This window comes from Jatropha curcas, chromosome 2 (assembly GCF_041381405.1).
Source record: "Jatropha curcas cultivar XTBG-Jc1 chromosome 2, XTBG_Jcur_1.0, whole genome shotgun sequence".
In the NCBI taxonomy this organism is placed as follows: Eukaryota; Viridiplantae; Streptophyta; class Magnoliopsida; order Malpighiales; family Euphorbiaceae; genus Jatropha; species Jatropha curcas.
This window is the reverse complement of record NC_143152.1, coordinates 10,628,971-10,638,332: the sequence shown is the minus strand read 5'-3', so window position 1 is coordinate 10,638,332 and position 9,362 is coordinate 10,628,971. Positions and strand designations below refer to the sequence as shown.

The window sequence follows — 9,362 nt, the reverse complement described above, 5'->3', positions numbered from 1 at the left end:
GTTGATACAAATACGACACGTTTAACCTGCTTAATATCATAAATAGTTTAAGTGGGTCGTGTTGATCATATACAACACTTGTAACCCGCTTAATATCATAAATAAGTTAAGCATATGTGTTGATCTATATACGACCCACTTACTTTGCTTATAGTATTTTTAACTTTTAATATATTTAACTCCAATCATATTTAAAAATAAATTTTCACACCTAAAATACATAAATTCTTCAAGATTTATAATTAAAATTAAAATATAATACAACAATAAAATTTAAATAGGTTTTTGTTGGAGTATTTATATCTAACACTAAAATTACCTATTTACTCTTAAATAAACAGGTCACTCATTTAACCTGCGTGTCAACCTGCAGCACAACACATTTATATTCGTATCATAAATGAGCGAGGAAACTAACTCTTAAACTAATTTTCTAACTACTGGTGACACGTGGAAAAGTTTGTTGTGGAGTCCAACTGACTTCGGTGCTTTTCTTCAATTTGTTAGGCTCCTTGCTGTATTTTGGCGGTAATATTCAATTTGGCATGTAAATATATTTTTTTATGTTTCGCTTTTCGAAGCATTATAATTTAAAATTTAATTATTTAGAATGATTCCCTAATTATATTGAAATAAGAAATTAAGTTTTTTTTTTATTTTATGTTTATGATTTATTATAAATGATGGTTTATTTATTCGAAATATTAATGTATTATACTTATGTAGTGTGTCCTAAGCGTGTGGATCTCCTACTTTTTTAAAAATTAGTATCGCATACATTTTCGTGTCGCGTGATGAAGCATTTTTTTTAATTTATTTGTATATTTTTTTATTAATGAATAATCAAAAAAAATATGAAGGGACTAAATTTTTTTCGGAAAAACTTTTGTTACTTATTTTTTTTGAATATAAAAGAAAAATAAAACTAATTTTTCTCTATAAATTAATTTTATAGTTTTTTATTTTCCTTCTAATTTGAAGAGAAAATTATCAGAATTCTTTTCCCTAATATTCATTTCTTATTTTCAAATAAAATAGTTTTTGCTTATTAATATTAATTTAGTTTTTTTTCCTCCTATTTGATATTATCTGAAAATATAATTGTTTTTTTCCCTTATAATCCAAACGATGTGCAGGGTAATATTAAAAGATGAAATAATATTTAGTAACATCATTCAAAAATAGTAAAATTATATAATAAAAAGATAAATTGTATCTTATTGAGATATGCTAAAAAGTTGCTATGCTAATATATATCTCCTTAAGTATCATGCGAAGCTTTTCATAAGATATGCAATAGTAAAAATTATGCATGGTATGACCTACATAAAAAAATGCATACACACTATTAATATATTTTTCAATATTGATAAAAATTTTGAGAATTTAACAATTGAAATAAGAAATTAAGTATTTTTTATTTTAGGTGTATGATTTATTATAAATGATTATTTATTTATTTGAAATATTAATGTATTAATTATTTACTATAGTGTATCCTAAGTATATGGATGTCATACTTTTTAAAAATTATCATATCCGTACGTTCCCGTATCTCGTATCTCATGTCTGTGCAATCCAGTTCCTGGTATATGAGACCACTCCTTACACCAAGCTAATCAACCAAGGTTTATTTTTATTACCAATAAAAATAAAGTTTTTTTTAATTTGTTTTTGTGTCATTGAAATAAGAAATTAAATATCTTTTTATTTTTTTGTTTATGATTTATTATAAATGATTGTTTATTTATTTGAAATATTAATATATTATTTATTTAGTGTAGTATGTTTTAAGCGAGTGAATGTCCTATCTTTTTAAAAAATTATCGTATCACGTACCTCGTGTCCCGTTTTTCTGCAACTCAGCTCCTTATATGTGAGACTACTCTATACACAAGCTAATCAACTAGGGTTTTTTTTATTAGCAATAAAAAATAAAGTATTTTTAAATATTTTTTGTGTCATTAAAATAAGAAATTAATTTTTTATTTTATGTTTATAATTTATTATAAATTGTTGTTTACTTATTTGAAATATTAATATATTACTTATTTAGTGTAATATGTACTAAGTGTGTGGATGTCCTACTTTTTAAAAAATTATTATATCCCGTATGTTTCAATTTATATTTTTTAAATTGTTTATATATTATTTATTTAATAGTAATATATTATTTATTCACACTCTTTTTAATCGTGTGGATTACTTATTAATTATTTTGTAAGAAGAATAAATTTATATTAATATTATAAATTAAATGCTAGAGATAATCTTTTTTATATATATTATCTTGATAGAAGGATTATCTGAAAATATAAAACAACTGATCTTTTTACAATTCTTACAATTGTGTTAAATTGTGTGAATTCTAACATCCATCATTCTACAACTCAAAATAATGTCAAGTGGCAAACTGTGCTACTTACACTTGGCTTCCATATAAAGCAAACTACCATGCTTTTATATATTATATAAATAGATATAGATAGATATAGATTTTTCAATAGTGATAATAATTTTGAAATTTAACTAATTATATTGAAATAAGAAATTAAGTATTTTTTATTTTATGTTTATTATTTATTATAAATGATTGTTTATTTATTATCATATTCCGTTCGTTCTTGTATCTCGTGTCTTGTGTCTGTCTAGCTTCTGGCATATAAGACTACCTCATACGTCAAAGTAATCTAAGAAATTAAATATTTTTTATTTTATAGTTTGGTTATATATATTTTGATTTAATTTTGATTTAATTTTAATTTAAACCAATTATATTAAAATAAAAATTAAGTATGTTTATTTTATGTTTTTTATTTATTACAAATGATTGTTTATTTATTATCATATATCCCATATGTTCCGTATCTCGTGTCCTATGTCCGCGCAACCTAGCTCCTGGTATAAATTAAGTATTTCTTATTTTCTGGCTTGGGTTATTTGTTTTTTAATTAAATTTTAATCCAATATAATGCATTATCTTTATGGGATGTAACTAATAGATATTATTATGATAAATACATTATCTAAAAATATAAAATAACTTATCTCTTACAATTACTGTCATTACACATTATCTTCTTACAACCGTGCTAAATAATAATAATTATTGTCCTTCTCATACTTGGCAATTTCAGAGGCTTACACTTAACTTTCATATAATGCAAATCGCTCTGCTTATTTATATATAGATTGTATCTCGTATATTCCTGTATCTCGTGTCCCATGTTTGTGCAACCTAACTCCTGGTATATGAAACTACTCCACATACCAAGTTAATCAACCAAGGTTTTTTCTTATTACCAATAAAAAATGAAATGTTTTTTCAAATTTTTTTTTTGCGTCATTGAAATAAGAAATTAAGTATATATTACTGTTGTTCTAATTGAGAGAGAGAAAACGTTAAGATATAATTGAGTGGAAAATGTTAAAATATAAAAAAATGAAAAATAAAAAAAAAATAAAAAGCTAGAAGTATATATTTCAATTGGTCCATACTGTAGTAAATGTAAAGATCTAGTTCGATTGATTTTGTACAAAATATTTGTGATGATTAATTGCCGGTCAAAATTGAATTGTTGGTCTCTATGGTTCCTATTTTTGGTTTTTAATTTTTAATAATTAATCAAACTTGTTTGTCCCTACTGTTTCTCTTTATACGTGGCAATTTTAAAGGTTTACACTTAACTTTCATATAATACAAACTGCTCTGCTTTTATATATTATATAGATTTATATATCTATAATTTTTTTAACTCTTATATTTGGCCCCCAAAAATATTGTAATAAATTTAAGTGTATGCCTTTCCATCTAATTCTAAATCTCGCGTTTGTCACTGCTAATAGTCTGGTTCTCTTTAAATGTTTTCATATGTATAAAAAAATTGAATAAAATTTAGGTTAGCAGATTTTATATTTGTCTATTTCAGGTATTAAGTTAATTATCATAATATTTTTATTTCTTTCAAAAACCTAATAAGCCAAAATAACAATTTGAACCTCTTAACTTATAAAATTGACTAAAACTCTTATGATTGAGAGGACTGAGAGTTAAGACCTCACATCCCTCGAATCAGTGAGAAGAAAATTAATTATGGTAACTCAATCATATAAGTTAAATATGTTATGTGCAGGATACTGTGTGGCCAAATGCACAAATATACCCTTGTACCATGCGGAAAAAACCTTGTAGCACTTCAAACTTTGCAAATGGCCTATTATGCTTCTGAAATTATGAATTCTGCTAATAATATAGCCTTTTCCATTCTAACAGTAACATTTTTTGGTGCTTTTGGCATCTATTTGCAAAATATTCACTTAATGTGTGATCGTATTTGGAAGAATAATTTTCAAAATTTTCAACTATCTAATAAGTGTTAATAGCTCTAATTTTTGAAGTTTGAAAATTCAATAGAATATTTTTTGCAAGTAGAAATATTTAATTGGTACAATTTTATAAATTAAAGTATTCAATAAATCAAAGTAAAAACTGAGAGTGCCATAAGATTTTTGATATAAAGTATAACTATGAATTTATGCATTGGCATGACAACACGTGGAATGACCTTTGTAAGCACTAAGCATTTGCCTAGTCATCTCAGCTTAAACTTTATTAAGACAAAAAAGAGTATACTGATTCAACTCTTTTTAAGTTTAACACAAGCTCGACCTGCTATAAATAGCACCTCTTGGGTTTTCATACTCTCCATCCCAAAGCCAGAATATCAGTAATTACAATTTCTTCATTATGGATGTTGTGACTTATGAAATGGAGGTTGCTGCTACAATCCCACCAACTAGGATATTCAAGTCCTTTGTACTTGAGGGTAACACCATCCTTCCCAAGGTCTTACCTCAGGCTATCAACAGTGTCGACGTTCTTGAAGGGAATGGCGGCCCTGGTACCATCAAACAAATTAATTTTGGAGAAGGTGATTAATTAGTCACAGTTAATACAATACTGTTATCTCACATTTGTTTGGGATAAGTTCTTTAGATATAGACGATCCTCCTTCCATTGAGTTAGCTTTTGGGAAGTGAGTTAGATCTGGTCTATTTTATAATATAGGATAAGAGCATGTCTGATTCATTCAATTTCAAAGGCAAAAAATGCAATTCAACTGAATGTCCAGTTCCACTTAAACCGGTCCTACTTTAGGAGGAGTAGGACATATACTAACCTTTTAGCTTTGGGTCCCATATGTCACTGTTATTTGTCTATAAACTTCACGCTCAGATTGGTTTGAGATAAAGTTTTTATTCAAAATATAAGATTTAGGCGATCATTCTCCCCTTAAGCAGAGTTAGACCCTGTCCATTTAATAATAAATATTTAATTGAAATGGTGTGTTGTTGTTTTTGTTTTTATTTATACATTGGAGTCTAATTAATAAAATTTTAAATGTAATAGAGTTATAAGTTTAAATCTCAATCAAAACTTAATTAATCAAAAAATTGCATCTTCAGGTAGCCAATTCAAGCATGTGAAGGAAAGAACAGATGCAATAGACAAGGAGAAGTTGACATATTCCTATACAACAATTGAATGTGATGCCTTAATGGGAAATTTTGAAAAAATCTGTAATGAGATTAAGTTTGAGGTGCCCCTAATGGGGATCCATTTGCAAGTCCATCAGCAAATACTACACTGTTGGTGATTTTGAGATCAAACAAGACGAAATTAAGGCTGGAAAAAAAAAGTCTATTGGATTGTTTAAGGCTATTGAAGCCTACCTCTTGGCAAATCCTGATGCCTAATTAATATTAATGTTTGTGTCTTAAGCCAATGCAGGTGGATTTCATGTTTCTTTTGTCAAAATTGTAATTTGATTAATAAAGAGTTCTCTAGGTGTGAGTTACAAGTGAATGCAATTTCCATGTATAAGGTTGTTACTTGGAATAAATTAAATTCAAATGTCTCACACTATGTTTGAAACAAATGAATCATGATTGTAGAATTCATTTGTAAATGAATTCTAAGTAGAATTCATTTATAAATGAATTTCTCATGTTTGGTATCTGATAAATTAGAATAAAGAATTTAATTGAATTCTACGAAATTATGTTTGGAATAAATTCTTAAATGAAAATTCATTTGTTTTAATTTCTTATAATACCCTTGACATAATAATTTAATAAAAATAAATAACAAACACCAATTATATTTATTATATACAACATAATAACATATTATTTTTAATTATTTAATTAATTATATAATTATTAACATTCATCATAATAATTATTTTAATTGTTAAAAGTCCTATTAATTTAAGTATTTAATTTGAAAAGTATAAAAATATTTAAGAAGTTATTAGTTTTTTCAATTGCATTTGGAAACAATTATTGATAATCAATTTTTGTAGTTTCACAGTAATAACTAACGTTTTTACTAGATTAGCAAAAAAATTAATGTTATTACTAGATTAACAATTGTTAGTTAGTATCAGATTTTCAGAAAAAAAAAAAACGTTAGTAGGAATTTTCCAAAAAAAAAAAAAAAAAACAAAAATGGAAAAAAGGAGTAAAAGAAAAAAAATATCGTTAGTAGGAATTTTCCAAACAAAAGTAAACAAAAAGGAAAATAAAAAAGAGTAAAGAAAAAAAAAACCTCAGTAGGAATTTTCCCAAAAAAAAAAAAAAAAAAACAAAAAGGGAAAAGAAAGAGTAAAAACAATTGAGTTTATAATAGAGGGTAATTTTGTCAATAAAAAATTAATGGTTCAATTTTGTGGAATTCATTTAGAAATTCCACCAATTTTAATAGAATTTGAGTTAGGCATACTTAATTCCATAGAATTCAATTTCTAGAATTTAAATCTATATATTTTTTTTATTCCAAACACAAATATTGAATTTCCAAATGAATTCCACAAACGGGCTGTCAATCAAAAAAAGTTATTTGCTAATTAGTGTATGGCATGATAATTTCCGGTTTACTTTTAACTTAGTCATAATTAATAAAAGATAATTGTATTATGGAAAACATGAAGAATATATATATAATAGATTACATTTTCAACTAATAGTTGAGTGATTAACTATTAGTTGGTCCAGTAGGATGAGGTGCTGGATCCTTTAAGCGACATATGATGTTATGAATGGAAAAAATTGGATTAGGAGGGTCGCCTCTATAATAGACTTCTGCAAAATCCGAATTCGGATTAGTCAGCTGTGTAAGATACGCGGTGGTTTAAAAAAAAAAAAAAAAAAAAAGAGGTAGTCAGAGTGACTAAAGCGGAGAAAGTACAGACCAAACTAATTGATTTTTCATAAACAATAAACTGAATCAAACCAAAATAATTTGGTCCAGTTCTCAGATAAGACGTGTGAGGATCAATTAAAGAAGAGTCATAAAAATGCTTAGTAGAATAACTGAGGTGATAAACGACATAGGTGTGTGTACCTTTTAACCAACTACTTCCTTATTCAAGCAACTACTTCCTTATTTTTTGTGTGAGTTTTAGCATTAATTATGTGGTTTTACCTTTAAATTGTGTGATATAAGCTTTAATTGTTTATACAAACATCATAAGTTCAAGCTATGTTGTTTTATTTTTTGGTCTACAGAGTTTGAATATTGCTATTTCCTCTTTAAATAAATAAAATAAAATAAGAACCTGATATGTATATATATATATATATATATAGCATCCCCTTATAATTTTTGTAACAAAGGAAATAAAGCTTCATTACCATTACAGATCTTAATCTCTACGAGAAAGGATCACAGGGTAGCGTTATCTGAAGAATTTTCTGGCACATGCGAACATTATCTTTACAGTAGATACGGTCACAATTATGGGACATATTTTAATACAATAGCTATCCACAAAACAATTGAATTTTGCTCTTTTATTGCTTTTAAATGAAATTTCTTGTCTCACCACCTTCGCCTTTATTGTCATTTCTCTTGGTTCAATCCCATCAACAAAACCTGTTAAGAGAAAAGAAAAACCAAAATCTCTTTCTTTTCTTTTATCCATACTAGTTATTATTATATCAAAAAAAAAAAAAATCGAACAAAATAAATTTAATAAGAAAATATATTTGAAAAAAAAAAAAAAAAAGGAAACTTACATCATATGGTAACTATTAGGGCTATCAAGACTGCCAAGTTGAATGAGTTGAATGAAGCTCTGTCCATTTTCTTTGTTGAGAGAACTATAATTGCTGTTGAATTTAGCCTAATTTTAGGCATTTATAAATAGATATGTGATATTAGAGATAATGGGGGGACAAAAACTGAATGTTGGATAGTAGTATGATATTATTCTAGGTGCATGTATACTACATGTTAAAAGTTTACAAAAACAATTTGTCTAAACTTTGTCTATGGCTTCACTTATGAACAAATCAATGAAAAACACTTTTTTTTTTTTTTGAAATATGATAATTTCGACCATTCTGTGAAAAAAAAAAAAATAAAGTGAGAATAATTTTTAAAAAACCTCTACTTTCATTGATTTGGTATATTGATAGACTCGTAAATTGGGTTTAAGTAAGTTTTATCCACTTTAACAAATAATAATATAAATTTATAATATTTAGAAAAAGTTCAAATTGATATCCTATGAAAATGTTCAGTTTTCTTTTCTAATTTGTTTCCTTATTTTGTTAATCATGGATTTATTTCCTCCTTTAAAAGAAATGAGAAGTTTGATATACTTTTCTATATTTTATTTTATTATTATTTTTTTTGAAAACCAAAGAGAGATTTATTCAATTTGATAATGCGAATACAAGATAGATGGGACCATGTCCCAAACTACTAGATTAGCACATTGATAGGATACTCTTGCTAAACAATGAGCCCCAACGTTTGCATGTCTATTAATCCAACGATCTATGTCATTACGACAGCTAAGAAACAACTTACAATCCTCTACCAGCACACCAAATTCAAAAAATCCAAAGTATTAGAGTACAAAGCATAAAAAGAGGCTGACAATCACTATAAATATATCTTGAACCTGTCATATTACTAACAGCCCGTTAAATAGTAGTTCGCTAGGCCAGGCTTCAATCAATTGCACCTCATCATATACCGAGAAGCTGCTGGATATTGCCTTATGAAACACACCCTTCTGACACTAAAAAATAGCTCAAAACCTCAGACATTCTTTGGGGGGGGGGGGGGGGGGGGGGGGGGGAAAGCTCCTTCCATAAATGCAAACCAAGCATATTGAGGCATATAAACTCGAGAATCACATGAGAAGACTGTCCAGCATGCGCAACATAGGCAACATGAAGACACTATATATAATATATTACATTTTTAATCAATAGAAAAGAGGTTGTTAGAGAGCCGAGTGACTGAAGTGGGGAAAGTACAAAACAAACTAACCGATCTTTCATAAAAA

General features: G+C 26.8%; 1 long non-coding RNA gene and 1 pseudogene across 2 annotated transcripts; one reads left to right on the top strand and one right to left on the bottom strand.

The window, feature by feature from the left end:
* Window positions 1-4,547: 4,547 nt before the first annotated feature.
* LOC110010520 (major allergen Pru ar 1-like) lies at window positions 4,548-5,939 on the top strand (annotated as a pseudogene). The gene is made up of 2 exons (XR_016319667.1): window positions 4,548-4,931; window positions 5,467-5,939. The product of XR_016319667.1 is annotated as a major allergen Pru ar 1-like (transcript).
* A 1,724-nt stretch (window positions 5,940-7,663) lies between these two features.
* LOC110010521 (uncharacterized) lies at window positions 7,664-9,144 on the bottom strand. The gene is made up of 2 exons (XR_002285513.3): window positions 8,080-9,144; window positions 7,664-7,936 (listed from the first exon to the last, which is right to left on the bottom strand). It is a non-coding gene; the product is annotated as an uncharacterized LOC110010521 (long non-coding RNA).
* Between the last annotated feature and the right edge of the window lie 218 nt (window positions 9,145-9,362).